Below are 23,113 nucleotides of genomic sequence, written 5' to 3' on the forward strand. Positions count from 1 at the left end.
CTCCTAGCTAATGCATTGCACTTCCTGATTCACCTTTCTCCACATCATCCAACCATATCTCTCTCGTTCTCTTCATTCATCAGCCTCTCAAAGTACTCTTTTCATCTGCTCAACACTCTCTCCTCATTTGTGAGTATGTTTCCATCTTTATTCTTTATCACCCTAACCTGCTGCACATCTTTCCCAGCTCGGTCCCTCTGTCTAGCCAATTGGTACAGGTCCTTTTCTCCATCCTTAATGTCCAACCTCTCATACAAATCATCATACACCTTTTCACTAGCCTTTGCCACCTCTCTCTTCAACTTGCACCTTATCTCCTTGTACTCTTGTCTACTTTCTGCATCTCTCCTACTTCTTCTTCACCATCCTCTTCCTCTGTATACTCTCCTGTACTTCCCCATTCCACCACCAGGTTTCCTTTCCTCCTTCATGTCCAGATGTCACGCCAGGCACCCTTCTTGCTGTCATCCTTACTACATCTGCTGTAGTTGCCCAGCTGCCTGGTAACTCTTCATTGCCACCCAGTGCCTGTCTCACCTCCTCCCTAAACTCAACCTTGCAGTCTTCATTTCCCAAATTTCACCATTTGATCCTTAGCTCTGTCACAACTCTCTTCCTCTTCTTTACTTAATAGTAAATAAATAAAAGATATAGTACCTAAACTAAAGTGTTACCAAAATCATGTAAATTCTGATATAGATAATAATAGATTACATATAGTAATAGATTATGGAATATTTGACATGATGACTAAAATATTTCATTAAGCAGAACAATCTTTGCATTAGTACTGTAGCACACATCAAGCACTATGTCAATTGCCTTCATACTTGTATAAAATATCTTTTCTTGAGAAGGTTGTCAATAAATCTATTTTTTAATTTACACTTTGTGAGCCATATTGCAAAGTGAGTTAGGAAAAAAGGCAGAACAAAAACCCCTAAAAATTAGTATTTTTTGTCCAATTGTTGAAGCCCAAGTAAATGGTGAGTTATATGGAAAGATTCTAAAATACACAAATTATGAGTTATATTTTCATTTTGCTTTTATTTTTACAGAATCATCTTCAGTCTCTACAACCTCAACAACAGGTAACCACTGATAAAATCCTCCATTTTAACTTATACTGTTAAATCAATATGATTTTGTAATTTTTATAGACAAATGCATCAAAAACCATTAATGAAATTGAGTATGAAAACATTAAATATGCAAAAGGATGGCAGTATGCTAATAGCAACTAAATCCTAGAAAATAGACCAGTTCACCAAACATAAGTGTTTTGGTAAATTTTTATAGTTATTAAATACAATGTTATAATCTGGAAAACGAGAGCAAATACTATGTGCTCAGCAGATATTTACATATATCATTTTTTTTCAGTCATGAATATTTGATTTTTTTTCTACATGCATTCTCTGTTTTTGTCAATACTACTGAAGTCTAAGTAAGTTATTGAAATATTGCAAAATATATTCATTAAAAATTATATTTTTTACCTTTACTTTTACAGAGCCACCCTCAATGTCTACAAATATTAGAACATTTTATAACATTAGAACAGGCCATTAAGCCCAACAAAGCACACCAGTCTTATCCACTTAATTCTTCTAAAAAAAACATTGTCTACTTTTGAAAGTCCCTGAAGTCTTACTGTCAATCATGCTACTTGGTAGCTTATTCTAACAGTCTTTGGTTGTCTGTGTAAAGAAAAAGCTAATGTTTGTGTGAAATTTACCCTTAGGTTTTCAACTATGTCCCTCTGTTCCTGTTGACCTCATTTTAAAATAACAGTATTGATCCATGAGTACTATATTCCTTCATAACTTTAAACACTTCAGTCATGTCAACTTTTAATCTTCTTTAGCTTAAACTGAAAAGGCTTGGCTCTTTTAATCTTTCTTCACAATTCATCTCATATAGCCCTGGAATCAGCTTAGTTGCTGGTCTCTGGATCTTTTCTAGCACTGCTTTGTTCTTTTTGTATCTTGGAGACCAAAACTACACACAGTACTCCAGATGAGGCTTCACCAGAGCATTTTAAATCTTTAGCATAACCTCCATGGACTTGTACTCCAGAAACCCTAGAAAGTACTTAATTTTACCTGATATAAGTTTTTAAGTAAATCTGGAGGATTCCACCAGATGGCAGTGTGTGAAAGTATCATGGTGAGAGGTGGAGTTGAAGGAAGAAAGAAGTTAAAAGTAAAAATTCTTTGCTTTCTGATGTTGTTGCAAAGGTCCAGAAAAAAAAGATGGCAATAGCAACACAGAATATCAAGACAGTATGTGAGACCTTTAAATGTATCACATCATTACGGTGGGGGATATTGCCATGTGATAAATGGATGAAAAAAGGCACAATGAAGACATTCACAAGTCAACATTTAAGTCTGATGATTTGTTTCACGGCAACAAACCATTCATCAAACACTGAAGCACACAGATTGATCGTGTTGGAGCTGCAAACCTGCCGTCACATGTTGATAGTAAACAATGATGCTGACATTATGTACCAAAATTTGAACACACATGTGACCCATATTTTTGCTGTACTGCAACTTATGCACGCGTCATGTTAATTTCTGACGACATGCTCACAGGATGTGTCAAAAGAACGCTGGGAACACGTGACAGCCATGCTGTGTGCGCTTTAACTTTATGAGCGTTGAATATAAACTTGCCCTAAGTTATTGAAATATTCCAAGACATATTTGAATTACATTTTTTTTTGCTTTTATTTTCACATTGTCACCCTCAACTTCTTCAAACACAACAGGTAACTGCTGAAAAATATAAAAAAGAATTTTCAATGAAACATATGTTGTTAGATTAATACGATCCTGCAATTGTTATAGATAAATGAATCATAAATAACATTGGAAATTGAGTACAATGACATTAAAAGTGCAAAGGCACTGCAGTATGCTAATATTCATAAACCCTAAAAAGTACTTCATTTCATCTGATATGTGTCTTGGTAAAGTTTTATTGTTATTATTGTAAACTTATAATACAGTAGAGAGGAAAGCTGGAAATCCTAAAGTCTCTGTATACCCCTATCGATATGAATTTATTTATTCGGTAAATACATTTTTTTTCACCTTGCTTTCCCATTCCTTATTACATGTTCAGATTTTTTTTCTGTCCCATCTTTTTTGATGAGTCTTCCACACTCCCAGTGAACACTTACCCTTCTTCCATTAGCTATAGTTTGTATCCAAACTTTAAAAGGAGGTTTTTCCTGGTTTGCACACCTGAGTGTGGAGATCTTCTTCAAGGAAACATTGCACTATTCACTCAGACCTTTACCTGTTCCTTGCTGTAGGGATGTTGATTATCATACTAGACATCTGTCTGAAAAGGTGTTTTCATGGGGAGCTCATGCATTTGGGAGAGCAGGGCCAGCCGAAGCCTTTATAGGGCCCTAAGAAGAAGAAGATTTGGGGGATTCCCACCACCTTGACTTTCCAAAACTACTATTGTCAATGCTTGATCATTCGCATACCTTCTATAAATTTAACACACTCATTATCACTTTTATTAGTTGTTGCTGTTGTTTACATTATGCCAACGTCAGCCTGGCATGTTTTCACCCTTCTGTGGTTTTTAATCTTAAAAGGTATTGAACTCATCAAAGTGGTCTCATGTTAATGCACACTTTGATATTTAAAGTTAAGGTTTCCTAACCTAGTCCTCAGGCTCCCTTCGACAATTCAACTTTTTGTTTTATCCTAAGTCTCAGCACACCCGAACCAGCTGTTCAGTATAACTGATTTCTTGGCTCTGTTGTAGAGGGGAGTTAGAACAGAGGAAAAAATTAGACAGCCTGTGGGGGTCTGAGAGCTGGGATGAAAATGTCCATACAAAGAGATACAGTACTTTGAGTACAGTACAGTGAAAAGTTGTATACTGAATGTGGTATGTTGAAAAATAACCAAATAAACTAGTAGTCCATGCATTTACTGTAAGCATGTTAAACACTTCAATTTCTTTTTGTTAAAAATGTTCTACATGTAAAAGTGCAGAACAACTATCATCCTCAAAAGAAGCAAAATAAAATAACATATATATCATATATAACTTGATTTTATGCTAAATACTGTAGTTTCTCTCTGAATGTATTATTCTGAAGCTGGAATACTTCAATAATGTTACACTTGGTTAAAATGTATTTATATTCACTCGATCACAGTGTGACCCAAACCAAGTGTCTTGTCGTGTATCATTACACCCCGAGTAGTAGGGCTGCTGCCACAGTTAGTTGACATAGTCAATGCCGTTCTAAACCGACGCATCTTTTGTAAAATAATATATATAAACTTCAATTTTTGTGTGTCGTGAATTCCCCTCACCCCCAACTAGCTAACGTTAGCCGAACATACCTTGACTGAACTGAATAATTCTATTTAGCAAGTGATTAAGGATCAAATGCTAAAATTCGTCATGTAACTTACCTTTATCTTGCTGTTTCTTCTCATCTTCTATTTTCATCTTCTTCTTTCTTTTCTCTGCTCCATAAGGATATGTCCTTTCTGTGACATAATTTTTTTGCAGCTTTTTAACAGGGACTGAGAGAGAACACTGTAACCTGATGTTATTCTGATTTATCTCATTAAATATAATGTCATTTACAATGCACGTTCATGCACACGATTTGTGAAACCAACTCACACCAGCTTAACATAAGTGAATTTTTATGTGATTACTGTAGGCATAACATATCACAAAATATTAATAGTAATGTTCCCTAAAGATTATAAAGTGCTATTTCCATTTCTTTGTCATTTGGCCACATTGCTTCACTGTGGGGCTGTAACACTTTGTATAATTAATGAGATTTTGGATAAACCTTGTACATTAAATCCAAGCAACATGGATCCATACCAGAATACAACATGTCAAGATTTATACATCACTCTTTATGTCTGACACCTTGCAGAATTACATATACAGTGGAAGCTCGACATACGAACAGCTCTGTATACGAGAAATTCAAGATACGAGGAACGTATGAGCGAAAAATTTGGATCTAAATACGAGCATTGGCTCGCGTAACGAGCCAGGCTGTGGGTATTCGTGACGCGTTTCCCGATCCGCCTCGACTCGGCGATTCACCCAAGCTGACGCTGCCCGTCAGCTCACTCAGTGTTCCTTGTGCTCCTGTAGCGTGAGGATCTACGCATTTGTGCGCTTGTGATTTCATTGTTTTTTTTGCATTTAACGTGAAAATAATTATTCCACAATGCCTCTCAAGAAGATTGTTGCCTCAGATAGTGCTGCAAAGAAAAAAAAGGAAGCCATGGCCATTGAAATTAAGAAAGAAATCATAAAGGTTTCAAAAGGTTTTCATAATGGTAAACTACAGTTATATTATTTACCAGTGTTATTTATTAAAGTAAAACTACAGTATATATTATTTATCAGTGTTATTTGTTAGGAAAATTGATTTTTATGTTGATATTTTTGGGGGTGTGGAACGGATTAACTGGATTTCCATTATTTTCAATGGGGAAGTTTGTTATAGATACGAGAAATTCGCTATACGAGCTCAGTGCTGGAACGAATTAAACTCGTATCTCGAGGTTCCACTGTATTTTAACTTTAAAATGCAGTGATATTCCTGTATATTCCAGGTAAATTACATCATACAGAAATAGGGGAATAGCATTCATCTGTGCCAATAATAATAATAATAACAATTTTAAAAAAAAAACTTCTCGTTTGGGACATTTCAAGCGCTTTTGGGGGCACTCTGAGGGCCTTGGGGCCCTAAGCAGTCGCTTAGTTTGCTTATGTCTTGAGCCAGCTCTGCGGTATTATTCACCTCAAGACAAGCATTGACACTATAGAAAAGGAAAAGCTGTAGACCCTTAAGCTTTACTTCTATCTAAAAAATGAGTACATGTCTGAATGTAAAACTTCACTCTGTCATTGGAGTCAGTATCACAGCTCTAATCTTTAACTCTATTAGGGCTAATTTTTTTTTCTCTTTTCTCCCAGGGCTGAATATTTTTCCAAAAACTAATTTAAAAAAAAAAACACAAAGCAATTGTTTAACATATCAAATCAGCTCCCACGGATCAATATCTGGGTATTCCTCCCACGCGAACCTTACCGTAGGTGCATCTGCAGCGCAAATGCGCTCAGCTGGCAGCAGAGCAGCTGGGGTGGCATCGGCTTGTCCCCGATCAGCTGATGCTGGCTCCTCACTCTCTTGCTTGATCTCCTGATCACTGTCAATTAAATCCAATTCTGAAAAATCAGAGTCTGACTCCGCGATAATGCGCAAAACATCATCTGCCGAGTATTTTCTTTTCTGCACTCACTTCGCTCCCTCGTGAGATGTTGATGCCATCTTGCCTTTGTTTGCATTTGTTTACATTTCGCAACTCATGCACACGCAAGGATTAGTTGCCGAGTCAACGAGTCTAACATTCCTCCAAGCAGAGAGGGAATACCTGTGATGTGACAGTGCGTTTTGCCTCCATTAACAGCTGATTGTTGCCCTCTATCTCAGGATATCGACTTTTGTCGGCATTCGCCCTCAACCCCTCCTGTTGACAAAAGTCGACTTCCACCCTAAAAGAGTTAAAGCATCAGTTACAACATACTGGTAAGATGGAAGGAAGGACCTATTAGGTTTTCACTTGGTGCACTTAATGTATTCGCTTGGTACAAATATGTAATGGAAACAAGAGTCCAGCTTTGTTGATTTGCATTGTTAAATCTGAATATGACGAGTAAATGGCAGGATCTGTGTCTTTTACATTCTTAGTGTTTGCTGGTTAAAACATTGTTATGTATCTTATTATAAACAAATGTTTATCAGTCATGTCAGTGAATTTCACCAAGTTCAAAGAAATTCCACTCCTGCATGCATGTGGAAAGACCACTGACCAAGTTGTAAGAAATTTGTAAATATTCTACACAGAATTATATTTTTTTTCAAAGCGACCACCAGAAACTTTATAATTCCCTCTAACCTTTTCTTCATTTTCTAGATGCTCATTTCTTCTGCCAAAAAAAACTCAGTGTAGCCATGCATTACAACTACAGTAAATGGATGGTACAGTACTTACAGTACAGTGCATAAAAGTAATTGTGACCTAACATCACAAAAACAATTAAAAATTCAAGTTCCTGCTCTAGACCAAATGAAAATGCTTCAAGAGTACTTCCTTGGTGACTATGTTCACCTTTCTTATCCATGCTTTATACTGCCAGTCACAACAGCTCTTTACAACTACTAAATTATAACAAGCAAAAAATAAATAGAATCGATTTATAGATCTACATCATTACATTAAGGTTTTAAATGCATGTTAACCATGTTTCGAGAAGTAAAAAATACAGCAGTTTCTGATGTCTCTCCATGAAGTTAAAGACATGAATGTCACCTTGTTTATTATCCAGTTGACTGCATGTTAGCCAGAAGAATGCTGGGCATTATCAGTTAGTTGGATCATACTATTTGTGTTGCCTCAGTATAACTGATGCCAGTAGCTCCACATTTAGTAGTAGACTAATTCAAATTTTGAATACTTCTTGTGTTTACAAAGGTTTTTCAATGATAACTGTTAATCATTATAATTGACTGCACAAAGAACAAAAATAAATGTATGCACAAAAAAACAAAGGTGTTGGTTAAGAGAAACACATAAGACATCACAGCTCTCATATCAATGTAATTAGGAAGCAAGACAATCTGTCAAGAGTTTCATCGAGAAGGATGACTGCGTTCCACACAAACAGCTTGTTACACCTTGTGACAGATAGGAGGCAGTATCGCTCCCTTGAACCCCTGTCCAGGATTCCAGACACCAGGAAAAAGTCCAAAGGTTGACTTTATTTAAATGCCACAGTGCACAAAGCACCCTCTCCTCCACTATACTCATTAACAAATCAAACACAACAATAAACATCCTCCACTCCCAGACGTGTTGCCACCCTTCCACCCAGCTCAGCTCGCCATCTGGGAGCTCCCACAGTCCATTTATATTCCCTGACCCGGAAGTGTTCTCAATCCTCAGTCCATGTGATTCTTTATCACTTCCGGGTCAGGTACAAGTCCTTTTCTTCACCCCGGAAGTACGTCACTTCTGTCGTCGCTCCTCCTATGATGCACTTCCGGGTTATAGGGCACATATGACTCTTCGGTCCTCCCTGAAGCTCCCTCTTGCGGCCTCTGTGGTATCCAGCAGGGCTGTGTATAAAAACTACATTGTCCATGATTCCCTGCTGGTCATCGGGGCACCTCCATACTGCAGGGAGGGCTCCATCTGGAGGTCTGGGGGTATTGGCCGGGATGACAAGCCGACCAAAGACCACAGTATTCCCCCAGCGAAAAACCAGGGTTTTGCGCGTCCTGTCCCGCGAGGGACTTCTTCCTCCAAGGTGATCCAAAGGACGGACCTTGGCGATGCAGCTGACACTCCCGTGCAAACCTAGGAGGAACAGTGTAAGAATAAATATTTTGATCTCCTGCTCTCCTAGGACAACCTCTCCACTCGTGGCCCGTCCTGCGGCATTTTTAGCACAGCCGCGGTCCCCTTGGTAGTCTCTCTCGGTGGGACTTGAAGCACCTGGGTGCTTCTGGCTCCACCCCTTTCTCCGCTGAGGAGAATTCCCCGGCCGCCTTTATGTTTTTATGGCCCTTTTCCAACTTGTCAGGAGACCCCTGTTTTACTTTAGTGATCTCCTGTTTTATCTGGGGCTTGTCCACAGTCTGAGTCTCTCTATGAGATAAAGAGAGACCATTTACTGTCTGCACCCCTTTAGATTTACAAATGACCGATGGCGCCGTCTTTAGGGCCGCCTCGCTCCGGGAGTCAGCACTATCCAACTGCTCAGGATTGATCGGCCCTTCCCCTGTCCACTCGGTCAATGATCCGGCCTCTCTTGTAGGGCATGCATTTGTGTGGCACCCGCTATTGATTATACGCTGGCCCTTTTTACTCTGCATCCCTATTTCTTTATATACGGTATGGGTCTCGCTTACCTGTACCACCGTATCATGTATTACGGGAGGCTCCCTACCAAATTGCCTCAGGTACTCCTTGACCCTTTTTAACAGCGCTTTGGCTGCTGCTCCCAACTCCCCGCCAATCCTTTCAATGTTCGCCAGGACCTGCAAGAAACTACTTACGGGCTCGATTAACTTCTCGAGTTCCCGCAAGTCCAAAGAGTTAATTAATTCGACCGGCGTTATGCTTACTTCCTCTTTCTGCCTACTTACCGGTCGGAGACAATGAGCACGTCCGCTGTCGGCACGTGCTCTGACGGGTCTTGTGGAGGCTGCTGGGACTTGGAGTTTATTTTGGTCGAGGGCCGGGTCGCCTCCTTCGGTGGACTGCGGCCTGTCTTTATTAATTGTCCGACATTCCGATCAGCCATTTCCCAGCCCTCCTTACCTTCTTTCGGGTTGAGCGGTGCTTCGCTCGCCTCCCCTTTCCCCTTTGGGAAAGTCCAAGTCCGTATCTTCATATTTGAAGGCGCAAACAGCGGGACACGGACCTCCTCCTTTCCAGAAAGCACCGGGGTTGCTGACATGTCCCTCACCGGCCGCCAACACGTGGAAGTCTTCTCCCATGTGCGCTGGCTCGAACAGGAGCGTGCCATCGTCTTTGGGACAGTCTCCTTTCTCCCGCGGAGCCTCCAGGTGATCATCTCATTGAATGCCTCCAGAGTTCTTCCAGTAAAACCTGTGAGGCTATCGCTGTATTTTTTAATGATATTAGAAATAACATAGTATATCCCTGCAACACTAAGGATCCTCCTAAACCCCAGCATCCTGTTATAAACAAATTAAACTCTTTCACTAAGATAGATTTACCTGATTTACAAAAAATAATCTCTCAATTAAAATCCTCCACCTGCTTCCTTGATCCAATACCAACAAGGTTTTTCAAAGAAGTATCAGGCGTGCTAATTGATAATGTTCTGGACATAGTAAATTCGTCATTAGATACGGGGGTCTTCCCAGATTGTCTTAAGACTGCTGTAGTTAAACCCCTTCTTAAGAAACGTAATCTTGACCCCTCGGCTCTTGAAAATTTTAGACCCATCTCTAACCTGCCTTTCTTAAGTAAAGTTCTGGAGAAGGCAGTCATTATGCAGTTAAATGACCACCTCAACAAACATGCTATTCTTGATAAATTTCAGTCGGGTTTTAGAACAAATCACAGCACAGAAACGGCATCTCGTTAAAGTAGTAAATGATTTTGCAGTGAATGCAGACAGAGGCCATTTATCTGTTCTCATCCTCTTAGATCTGAGTCCTGCATTTGACACCATTGATCATAATATTCTTAGAAATCGCCTTAGTCAAAGGCTGGGCCTCTCTGGCACGGTCTTAAATTGGTTTGAATCCTTCCTGACAGGAAGAAAAATTTTTGTTAGTTGTGGGAATTACAACTCGAAGACACATGATATTCTATATGGTGTTCCACAAGGCTCTATCCTGGGTCCGCTGTTATTCTCAATCTACATGCTTCCGTTAGGTCAGATTATCTCAGGGCACAACGTAAGCTACCACAGCTATGCTGATGACACACAGCTGTACTTATCAATAGCACCTGATGACCCTGCGGCCTGGGGGTATGACAAGCCAGCCAAAGACCACAACCTATACACCTTTACCTTTTTGAAAAAATAGCGGAAAGAAGACAAGCAGTGATCTACTAAAAATATTGTATAGTCAGATGAGCCATCCTTTATGCTAATGACTACATGTACTGAATGTCTCAAATGAAAGAAATCTACAGGAATACATTCTTGTTTGCCCACAGCTAAGCAATCTGGTAAGTCTCTAATGGTATGGAGTGCATTTTGAAGGCTGGATTTAGGCCCACATATTCCTTGCAGAACAAAGTGTATACCTGCAATTACAGTGAGATTTTCAGTGATTACATTCATTTCATGGTGACTTATTCATTTTATGGTTGTTATGGTACTGGTACCATTGAAGATGACCATTCCCCCATGGTACAAGAGGCCAGTGACTAGTATGGAAAAACATGGAAAAGACATGCCATGGCTGACCTAGTCAGTAGAATACAAAATAATACACCAATTATGGGAGGTTGTGGGGTTGTATTTTTACCTAAATGAACATTAAAACAAGAAATACTGCAATTTCTCATAGAACAATGACATCCAGTTCATCAAGTATAGTTGTAGGCACTTGGTGATCCCTGCTGATGTCTGCTAAAATTGGTCTGGTCACTCATGTTAGCTCAATGCATATTAGATGTGGAGTTGGCACATTCTTTCCATTTTTCTTTATTTATTCTGGGTACTCTGTTTCCCCCGTATAAAGGTCAAGAAGATTTAATTAACTGAGCTCTGTGAATTGCTGTTGCTGTAGCGGATTGGCTTCTTCCGATTGTGTCCGATGTCACTCCTTTCAACGAGCGTATTATGATACTCAGGTTATGGCACTCCCTGGGTGCCTTGTCTGTTGTCTCAGTGTATGCTCTGACCGCGGTGAGAGATGTCTCGGCGAGGGAGACATTTTATTTGCAGCATTGCTTGGTGGTTGATAGGTGCCCACGGGTATGACACTCCTATGGTCATGGGTGACTTCAGTGCAGCCACTGACAGGGCTGGCTATGAGGATTGTCTCGGTCCCCATGGGTCTGGTGACCGTGGTGAAAGTGGCTTCATGTTCCTTGACTTCGCAAAAGGTTGGGGGCTGCGAATCATTGAATCCTTGTTGCAGCACCCAGAACCGTATCGACTTGGTACTCCAATACTGTTGGTGCGGTGAAGGAGATCGATCACATCCTCGTGGGCAGATGCTGGAGGCTCTTGCAAAACTGCCGGGTCTGCAGAATTGCCCAGTTTGTGAATTCTGACCACAGACTTGTTGTTGCTAATCTTAGGCCGAAGTTATACTTCACGCGACGCGATGCATGCTGCAGCGGACACTCCTGCTACACAAGCGTTGTAGTGTTTATACTTACGCGTGTACTTTACCTAAATCTGGAGGAATCCACAAGGTTGCAGTGCGAGATATTATCACGGTGAGAACATGTTCGGCTTCTCTGTGTTGTGAATTGCCTAGAATGCCTATTAAATTCTGATGACACCTTACCGCAATATCTCTGAAAAGGATGTATAATGATTAAATCCATCAATCCAGGGATGTGTCCATTTCAGCAAGCATTGGGTATGAGTGAGAAACAATACCTGGACGAGGCCTCAACTCATCGCAAGGTGAATACAAGCACACACATACACTAGCGGCACCAAATCTGCATATCTTTGGAACAAAACCGGAGCACAGTGTGGAATACAGGCAGGAAATATCAACAACATAACTCCCTGTGAGACAGCAGTGCTAGCGCTCCGCCACTGTGTCGCCCCTATGTGTGTAATTATTCCCCCCATGTGTGTAATTATTAAAAGTATTAATTATTTAAATGAAATTATATGTAAAATGTAACACACACACTTTAATGCATTTCATCATGAAAGTGATATCAAGTATAAATCTAAGGATTCTAAATGTGCAGAATATCATACATTTAATTTGTTCTGTGTGGTGATCTATTGCTGCTTGCCACTGCTGTCAGGTCCAAGAAGCTCATAGCGATTAAAAAATGGGATGACGTTTACGACAGTCTGCTTTAATGATAAAGTAAACTACGATGTTAAAGTGGACATTTCGAGATTAAAGCCGAAATTTCCACTTTAATCACAAAATACACATTGTGGTCTTTGGCCGGCTTGTCATCCCGGCTAATACCCCCAGGCTGCCAGATGGAGCCCTCCCTGCTTTATGGAGGTGCCCCGAAGACCAGCAGGGAATCATGGACAATGTAGTTTTTATCCACAGCCCTGCTGGATACCACAGGGGCCGCAAGAGGGAGCTGCAGGGAGGACCAAAGAGTCATATGTGCCCTATAACCTGGAAGTGCGTTATAGGCAGAGCGACGGCAGAAGTGACGTACTTCCGGGGTGAAGAAAAGGACTGTGGGAGCTCCCAGACGGTGAGCTGAGCTGGGTGGAAGGGTGGCAACGCGTCTGGGAGTGGAGGATTGTTTATTGTATTTGTGATTGTGAATTTATATGAGTATAGTGGAGGAGAGGGTGCTTTGTGTACTGTGGAAGATAAATAAAGTCAACCTTTGGACTTTTATCTGGTGTCTGGCGTCTTGGACAGGGGTTCAAAGGAGCGATAGAGCCCCCTATCTGTCACAATGTTTTCATCTTGTCCTTTATTTTTTTCTCAGTGGCTTAAATACAATCCTATACATTATGTTGCTGTTGTGAAGTAGCAAAAAAAAAAAAAAAGACGGCACAAAAGATGGTATGTGAGACTTAAAATGTATCGTGTCATTACGATCGGGAATATGCGACGCTTGAATTTTGCTTCACCACATCGAACCATTCATCAAAAAGCGAAACATGCACATCGATCCCCGTAGGATCTGCATAGAGGCTTTCTATCACATGTAGATAGTAAACAGAGACTCTGACGTCACATTCCGACTTTTAAAACTCTGCGCCCCCTGACTTTTTGGTGGTACTGCAACTCGCGGACGCGTCGCTTTAATTTCTGAGGACCTGCTCAGAGGACGCGTGAAATGAACGCTAAGAATGCATGGCAACCATGATGCAGGTGTGTACGCGTTCTGAGCGTGAAGTATAAACCAGCCCTAAGGATCCAGCTTAGGTCCAGTAGGTTACCACCTACTAGGAAAATAAGCCTGGACTTGGCCAGACTCCAATCTGCCGATCCTAATGTGATGTGGGAGACCTTCCATGACAAGACCCTAACGGTTGCTGAGGTTGTATTGGTGTTACCAGTGTTCCCAGAAGGAGGTGTTTCATCTCGTGGGGCACCCTGGATATCATCGTGAGGAGTCACAGTGCATGGCTCAATGGCAACTCTGGTCTGTACCGGGAACTGAGAGGGACGGCTGCGAGGGCTCCGAGGGCAGATAAAGAGGCATTTGTTAGAGGAATCTGTGAGCAAGTGGCACTCCATCTGTGGTCTAGCGACCAACGTCCTGATTACAGAGGGATCAAAGCATTACACACATCTAGAGGCTGATGGAACGGTCCTTACGGATGACTCTGCAGTTGTGACCCGCTGGGCTGGCTACTTTGAGCAGATGTTCAAAACTGATCCTCTAGCTAAGACGTTGAATATCTCTGGGTTCACAGTTCTAGAGGCTGATCCTCCAATTACCTGTGAACCACCCAATCTCACTGAGATTGCACAGGTGGTGAACCAGCTGAGGGGGGGAAAGGCTGCAGGGATCTGTGGTATTCAGGGTGAACTTCTCCAGGCTGGTGGTAAGGCTGTCCTTTTGGAATTGCAAGCAATCTATGCTTCCATTTGGGATCAACTGACTGGAAAATGGGACTTGTCATCCCTATCTGGAAAGGGAAGGGTGATCGCCTGGATTGCAGCAACTACAGGAGGATAACACTGCTCTCTGTGGCTGGTAAGGTCCTTGGTAGGGTATCCGTGATCACTTGCTCACCTACCAGAGACCGGAACAGTCTGGTTTTATGCCTAAGAAGTCTAGCATCGACTGCATCCTGGCACTGGGGCTTCTCATGGAGCGCAAACGTGAGTTTCTTTGCAGCCTTTGTTGATTTTTGCAAAGCATTTGACTCAGCTAATCGAGCTGTCCTGTGGGACATCCTGAGGGTTCACGAGATCCCCTCGAGGTTGCTGGATAGTATGGTCGGCCTGTACACTGGTACTGTGAGTGCTGTGCAGAGTGGAGGCAGAACCTCTGCATTTTTCCCAGTTGATTCTGGGGTTCGTCAGGGGTGTGTTCTTGCTCCTACTCTGTTCAATGCTTGTATGGACTGGGTGTTGGGCAAGGTCATGGGGTCCAGCAGCTGTGGGGCATGTGTTGGTGAAGAAAGATTCACAAATCTTGACTTTGCTGGCGATGCTGAGTCAATGGAGGCTCTGATCAGGGCGCTCAACAGACTGAGCGAGGAGTCTGAGTGTCTGGGCTTGCGACTGTCCTGGATAAAAACCAAGATCCAGGCCTTTAACACTAGAATTACCAGAGCCTACGAAAAAACTCGTAATTCCGTCCCACCTTAAATCGCTTCTTAAAATCGTTCACAGCTCTCCACCAGCGTCTTTTGTCATCTAAATGTGCTGATAAAGAGAAGGTAGAAGCAGCCGGCTATTCCATCCTCCTACCGACTTAGAACGTGCACAAACTTCTCCCAGCTCATGCCTTGATTGATTATCTAGGAGTGAAGTGGAGTTTTAGAGTGGAAAGAATAGATCATTATTTGGAATACACGCATTTCACGTGTGTTCCGTTTCTACAGTAATCCGTGTAAACACATTTTTAAAACAGAAACGTTTTTCATATTGTAGTAGTAAATGACAAAATGTAAGCATAAACTATATAATGTATGAAGCCTGAAGTCCAAATATCAAACACTTTCACAAAAGGTACACATATAACAGAACAAGTATGCTGTTATTCAAAAATATAACTGCAGAAAAAAGCCACCTTAGCATGCCATATTGACACATACGTACTGCAGCTGACACAGTAGCATAATGGTATCAGCCGCTTACTGGTATCCAAAAGCTCATGAGTTCGATCCCACATGGTTCAGTTTTGAGAAGTAAACTGCTCTTATTCTTACTATTTTAGAATAAAAACATGCATTTGATTTCAGTGTGTAACAGCCAGTAATTTATGATACTTGTAAAGGTTAGTTTTTTTTTTATTCACTTTTCATTCTCAGTCTCAGTCGTGTTCAGGATCCTTCCCTACCCCCCATCTGAGAATACTGTTTTCACATAAAGATGCGTGGCTCTGCAGCGTACTTGTGACTGCATTCTCGTACCAATGCTTGCGAACTGAAGTGCCTGCGTGCACTTTTCGTGACATTCCACGTCTATTTTTTGAGCATGCCCGTGTCGCTCAAACACAGGAACATATGTTGGTGTACAAGAATAAAAAACAAGTGCACTTTTATTCTAGACTATAAGTGAAGAAAAAATAAAGCAAGTTACAGTAGGCGGTTGATCGACAGCTTGCGTGGTGCAATGCTAAGAACTGCTGATTTCCGATCCGTGCTATATAAAATCATCACATTCAAATATTAACAATTTCCACACACCCTTCCTACATTCACGACATGTGTACTTGTTGCAGTGTACACATCTCTCTGGGCTATGGTTCCTATTACACTGAATGAGCACCTGACATTGTACTTTCTTCCCTATATAAATCACATTCGAGTATAGCGTCTCCAAATAAATCACATTTGAGTTATAGCGTCTTTATGTGAAAACAGCATTGTCAGATTGGGGAATCGTGAGCGACTGAGAGAATGGAACTGAATAAAAAAGACTGAAATCAAATGTATGTTTTATTCTAAAATAGTTAAGTACATGCAATATTATTTGAAAGCGAACAGCGTCAGATCGGGTTTGAATACACGCTGCGACGCTGAACTCCCTGTCTATCTACATAGTAATAACAGTAATTTTATTATTATATAGGAGCTTCCCTGTCTGCCTATCATATAGTGCCTTTCCTTCCTACCTATCTATATATCTATCCCCTTAGCTGTTTTATATATCTATTATACAGTGCCTTTCCTGTTTATTTATATATCTAGTGCCTTCTCTGCCTGTTTGTCTGTCTGATTGCATATAGCGCTGAACTTACTGCTCTGTACTTTTCTGTCCTCTGCATTTCCTGGAGTACAAAAGAAACAGCACCATACAGCAACAAGTGAGAACTGGCAAGATCGGGGAAAAACAGCGGTCACTGATTACAAACCGCAAGATGAATGAAAGAGACAATATATGTAAAAACATCATCGCACTAATGCAATATTATTTGAAAGCGAACAGCGCCAGATCGGGTTTGAATATGCCCGATCTGACGCTGTTCGCTTTCAAATAATATTGCATGTACTTAACTATTTTAGAATAAAAAACATACATTTGATTTCAGTCTTTTTTTTTATTCAGTTCCATTCTCTCAGTCGCTTTCACGATTCCCCCCACCCCAAATCTGACAATGCTGTTTTCACATAAAGACGCGCTATAACTCAAATGTGATTTATTTGGAGACGCGCTATACTCGAATGTTATTTATATAGGGAAGAAAGTACAATGCCAGGTGCTCATTCAGTGTAATAGGAACCATATCCCAGAGAGATGTGTATACTGCAACAAGTACACATGTCGTGAATGTAGGAAGGGTGTGTGGAAATTGTTAATATTTGAATGTGATGATTTTATATAGCACGGATCGGAAATCAGCAGTTCTTAGCATTGCACCACGCAAGCTGTCGATCAACCGCCTACTGTAACTTGCTTTATTTTTCTTCACTTATAGTCTAGAATAAAAGTGCACTTGTTTTTTATTCTTGTACACCAACATATGTTCCTGTGTTTGAGCGACACGGGCATGCTAAAAAAATAGACGTGTAATGCCACGAAAAGTGCACGCAGGCACTTCAGTTCGCAAGCATTGGTACGAGAATGCAGTCACAAGTACGCTGCAGAGCCACGCGCATCTTTATGTGAAAACAGCATTCTCAGATGAGGAGGTAGGGAAGGATCCTGAACACGACTAAGAGAATGAAAAGTGAATAAAAAAAAAACTAACCTTTACAAGTATCATAAATTACTGGCTGTTACACACTGAAATCAAATGCATGTTTTTATTCTAAAATAGTAAGAATAAGAGCAGTTTACTTCTCAAAACTGAACCACGTGGGATCGAACTCTTAAGTTTTTGGATACTAGTCAGCGGCTGATACCATTATGCTACTGTGGCAGCTGTAGTACGTACGTGTCAATATGGCATGCTAAGGTGGCTTTTTTCTGCAGTTATATTTTTGAATAAAAGCATACTTGTTCTGTTATATGTGTACCTTTTGTGAAAGTGTTTGATATTTGGACTTTAGGCTTCATACATTATATAGTTTATGCTTACATTTTGTCATTTACTACTACAATATGAAAACGTTTCTGTTTTAAAAATGTGTTTACACGGATTACTGTAGAAACGGAACACACGTGAAATGCGTGTGTTCCAAATAATGATCTATTATTTCCACTCTAAAACTCCACTTCACTCCCAGATAATCAATCAAGGCATGAGCTGGGAGAAGTTTGTGCACGTTCTAAGTCAGTGGGGGGATGGAATAGCCGGCTGCTTGCAGCCTGATTTTTATCAGCACATTTAGATGACAAAAGACGCTGGTGGAGAGCTGTGAACGATTTTAAGAAGCGATTTAAGGTGGGACGGAATTACGAGTTTTTTCGTAGGCTCTGGTAATTCTAGTGTTAATGACCTCTTGGGCACAGTCATCAGCAGTGTGGCTGTTTGCGGAGAGAGTGATGACCTTGTTGAGGGGTTTACTTACCTTGGCAGTGTCATTCATGTCTCTGGTGACTCTTCCTATGATGTCAGTAGACAGATTCGGAGAGCATGGGTGTTCATGAGGTCACTGGAAAGGGGTGTGATAATGCAAAAGGACGAAGGTCCAAGTCTTTAGAACCCTGCTGGTGCTTCCTGTCTTCCTATATGGTAGTGAGACATGGACGCTATCCAGTGACCTGAGACGAAGACTGGACTCCTTTGGTACTGTCTCTCTGAAAAATCTTTGGGTACTGTTGGTTTGACTTGGTGTCGAATTAGTGGTTGCTCATGGAGTCCTGAATGAGGCACATTACCTGCCCTATGAGGGAGTGTCAGTTATGGCACTATGGCCATATGGCGCGTTTCCCTGAGGGTGATCTGGCTCATAAAATCCTCATTGCTGGGGACCTGAGTGGCTCGACCAGGCCAAGTGGTCGACCCACATAACACCTGGCAGCAGCAGATAGAGGGTCATTTCCAGAAGGTGGGACTGGATCGCATGTCTGCCTGGGGGGTTGCAAACCGGAATCCCGAGTTGTTTTGTCGTGTCGTGGGTGTGGCAACACACTGTACCAGTGCATTCTCCCCAACTTGACTTGAATTGACTTGCTCTCTGAATTAGCCCTGTGTGAGTATGTTGTGAATTTGTTAGTGAATGTGCCCAATGTTGTTATTACTGTTGTCTCTTTCTGGATTGTGACCAATTCTTCCATGCTTGGATGAATTATTCTAAGATTCAGAAGAAAGATCATTTCCACACTGAGTTATATATTTAAGCAGTAACGTTTCATGAAATGTAATGTTTATTGTTTTCATAATAAGAATTTTTGCTTCAGTGTTATGTATATACAATAATGTTTATACCAGTATATTTTCACGTTCCCGCATTTATGTGTAATGCTTTACTTTATGTTTGTTAGTATTTTGTATTAATAAACTTTTTTTTTTTTACTTTCATACCGCTAGTGAGTTAATAACTAGACTCATTTGTGAAAAATACTGGCATCTAGTGGGTTTTTATTTAAATTACAAAATTAATTTTTGTATCCTGCTTTATTTCTTTATTGTAAACCACACATGTATATTTATTTACATTTCATCCAATAAGTTTCCTTCTGAGGTGCTGTGTAGAATACTTTGAATCTTCTTACATTGTTCTGGCTGACACTCCACAGGGAACACTACACGTCCTGGACACTTTATAGATATACAGTCCTTCTTTCCCATAGGCTCATTAGTAAGATGAATTTGCACTGAGAACTTTTAATAATACCAGCACCTACAATACAGGATCACTAAACACAGGTGTGTTGGCACGACACGGTTATATGGCCAGAAATGTTAAGATACGGAAGAGTATGAAAAACAACACTTCAAGATATAAGTATTTGGCAGACTAAGGTTCATTTTAACTTCTTTTGTGATGCTTTTTTTTCATTTCAAGACACATTTTTCTTTGATTAATCGATAAATTAACTTTTCAAATATAAAGCTGCATCTGGAGAGGATTTTCATTGGGTTATTTTTTTTTTGCGAAGGGAAAAGTGTTTTACAAATAGAAAACTAACAATGAAAATACACAATGAGATCTGCACAATTCTTGCTTATAGTCATCCATCCATCCATTTCCCAATCCGCTATATCCTAACTACAGGGTCACGGGGGTCTGCTGGAGCCAATCCCATACAACACAGGGCGCAAGGCAGGAAATAAACCCCAGGCAGGCCGCCAGCCCACCTCAGAGCACACACACACAAACACAACTTGGAAAATTTAGGATCGCCAATGCACCTAGCCCACATGTCTTTGGGAGGAAACCCACGCATACACGGGGAGAACATGCAAACTCCACGCAGGGAGGACCTGGGAAGCGAACCCAGATCTCCTAACTGCGAGGCAGCAGCGCTACCCACTGCACCACTGTGCCGCCCTGCTTATAGTCAGATAAAGTTATTTTTTTTAAGTTGAATGGTCAAATTTGGTAGCCTGATAACAGATTATTGTTGTTATGCTGAAAATACAATACTTTTACCCCAACTTAGGTATGGTGAATAAAAGGCAAATAATGAGGGTCATTATCAAAATACAAAGTGGCATGAATCCTGAGGACCCAAAAGTCACTGAAGCCATCTTAAATCAGGTATGTAATACTATGTTTATTTCAACATCACAGGGCTCATTCACCCTTTTTTATTTACTCCTGTTTATGTTAGCTGTTATTCTTGTTAATTTTGTTACTTATTCTGTCACATAATTGAGGTAGAGACATAATTTATGTTGCTGTGCAAGGCTATGTGTAGGTCCTGCTTTCTGCATAGTGCAATTAGAGCAGCCGCTAGCGTTCTGTCAGAAAATTAGATTAAGCAGACTATAAGACTGAATGGTTAGTTTATACAGTAACCGTTTGGCTTTAGAAAACTGTAGTTTTGGTGTTAGCAAATTCACATGTGTAAATGGGTTTTCACTGCATGCTCCCATTTTTCATCCAAAATATGTGCAAATTAAGTTGACTATTGTCTCTAAAATGATTTGCTGTGAGTGGATGTGGTTGTTCTCATTGTGATAGACTTGTTATGGTTCCTACCTTGAGTCCATTACTCCCTAAGGAGAAGGATGGGTAGTTAAAAACAAGACTTGTAAAATTAGAATGCTTTCCTTTTCAGGTCAAGAATAATCTTTTGAAACAAAATGTTACAGGAAACCTTCAGTGGACAATAAATAATGGAAGTATTTTCAATAGGCTAAACACTGATGAACAGAACGGTAGAAGATAGAAATGTGAAGACAACATGGACAATGTGCTGTTTCATACTTGGTCATATCTGCATTTCTTCATTAAGATGTCTTCCACATATCTGTATTCCATTAATAATGTGTGCTCTCTTTGTGGTATTTTAATGTTTGATTACTGTCATATGTATTGACTATAGTGAAATTTCTTACTTTTTGTCAAGCTCAAGAATCTCATCACATGCAAAGTAACATAATATAAAATGCTTGATGGAACAGATCATACTAGCCAGCCTAGGTTATCAAAACCTTAGAAGAGCCAGGTATTTAACACAGCTACCATCACTGAGTGCCTGAAATGCCCATAATACACCTCATCAATTGTCAACATGGCCAATATGTTTACTTCTCAGTCATCTGGCAAAAGTCCAGCCCTCCATCTATGCTCTTAAAGATCAACAGAAGCACACTGGGTCTGTTCTCCCTGGCTGCTTCACATCATGGTACTGCTCCTGTTTAACTGAAGACCACAAAGCATTACAGTGCATAGACCACAGAACCAGTCACCTAGACCCTGAAGAATTTTGCTCTGATAGGCTAGTTATACTACTTTCTCATTTATTTGCTGAATGATTTTTTTCTTTATTATCTAGCAACATTTATAAATGTAAAGGGATGTTCTCCAAATTCACCGTGTATTACTCAAAATTGGAAAAGATTAAGAAGACATGCAATATTGATGACTTAAGGACTGTGACAAATCACAACCCTTATCTTTTGTTAAAAGAAAAGTGAATTGTTGAAGTTCATTAACTTTGAAAGATGGTTCCATGTCATAACCAAGAAGGAAAGCTCACCTTTCTTAAAGTATTGCAATAAAAAAGAGTCGGAAGCAGGAAAAGATTAGGGTATGGCCACCCCATATACTGAAAAAAGCAGGTTGAAAAACAACAAAAATGGAGTTCAAAATAGAACTGGTTAACAATTGCGTTCTAAGATATATATATATTGCACAAGGAGGAAGAGGTGGAGTTTCAGAAAGCCGGAAAAAGGAAGTGATGTCCGTGGAGGTGGATTCTGGACCAGATAGGACACCATTATCTTCTGCAAGGAGTGATGTCATGGGAGGGAGAAACAGAGGTGGTGCTACTAGAAATAGGGTCTTCAGTTGGTCTGCAGAGGGACAAAAGGAGAGTATTAGAAGGCAGCCTTGGTCTGACTGGGAAATTACAACATTTGAGCCTGTAAACCATCTTCCATGCACACATGTGTGACAGTATTCATTCTGGATGAATTTCATTTATCTTCATTTGACATCCTTTATCATCACCTAATACATTTAAGAGCTCCTAATACATATATTCTAATTATGGATAAAAGTATTACCGGTAATATACAGTACTGAATTCTGCTAAATTATCTTTATGTATCTTTTACAATGTGTAATAGCTTGAAGTATAATTATTCATTTAGCCTATCACATATGTAGAATTGTATCCAGCATTTTATGAGGGGGAACTACACCCTCTTAGAACTGGCGAGTAGTGATGAGCGAACATTGATGAGTTCGCTTCGCAATGAGTTCCCCAAAATCACAAATTTTCGCGATATTCTCTGAACTTGGCAAACTGCATTAAAGTCAATGAGGAAGGACTAACTGAACTAGATTTGACTGGATTATAATGGTGTTGTCACCTTTAAAATGTCCCTGAGGGCTAGGGAAATGTCTGTCAGCTATACTGGACCAATTATTGTGGAGAAAAAGGTGACCTGAGTTGTGTGGCAGTAGTGCCAACCTCTGCCTCATTGCGCCTCTGTGATATCAAAGAAGAAAGTATGCATAGATTTCATTAATACAAACCAGAAATGCAGAAATCGTACTTAAAGGCAGAAAACTCAAAGTGGCATGTCATGATTTAAGCTGCTGGCTCATTCTATGTTTTGAAGTCAAGCTGAAGGCTGTCCAGATTGTGCTGAAGCTTTGCTTCTTTTCCTCT

At 40.5% G+C, this 23,113-nt stretch overlaps 2 long non-coding RNA genes across 2 annotated transcripts; one reads left to right on the top strand and one right to left on the bottom strand.

Moving 5' to 3' along the window:
- The first annotated feature begins 1,057 nt into the window (after positions 1-1,057).
- Positions 1,058-21,145, top strand: LOC120539778. Its single transcript, XR_005635676.1, has 3 exons — positions 1,058-1,091; positions 20,429-20,526; positions 21,050-21,145. It is a non-coding gene; the product is annotated as an uncharacterized LOC120539778 (long non-coding RNA).
- On the bottom strand, positions 4,506-6,226 carry LOC120539779. The gene is made up of 2 exons (XR_005635677.1): positions 6,119-6,226; positions 4,506-4,535 (listed from the first exon to the last, which is right to left on the bottom strand). It is a non-coding gene; the product is annotated as an uncharacterized LOC120539779 (long non-coding RNA).
- Positions 21,146-23,113: the final 1,968 nt, after the last annotated feature.

Source organism: Polypterus senegalus, chromosome 11 (genome assembly GCF_016835505.1).
Source record: "Polypterus senegalus isolate Bchr_013 chromosome 11, ASM1683550v1, whole genome shotgun sequence".
NCBI lineage: Eukaryota > Metazoa > Chordata > Cladistia > Polypteriformes > Polypteridae > Polypterus > Polypterus senegalus.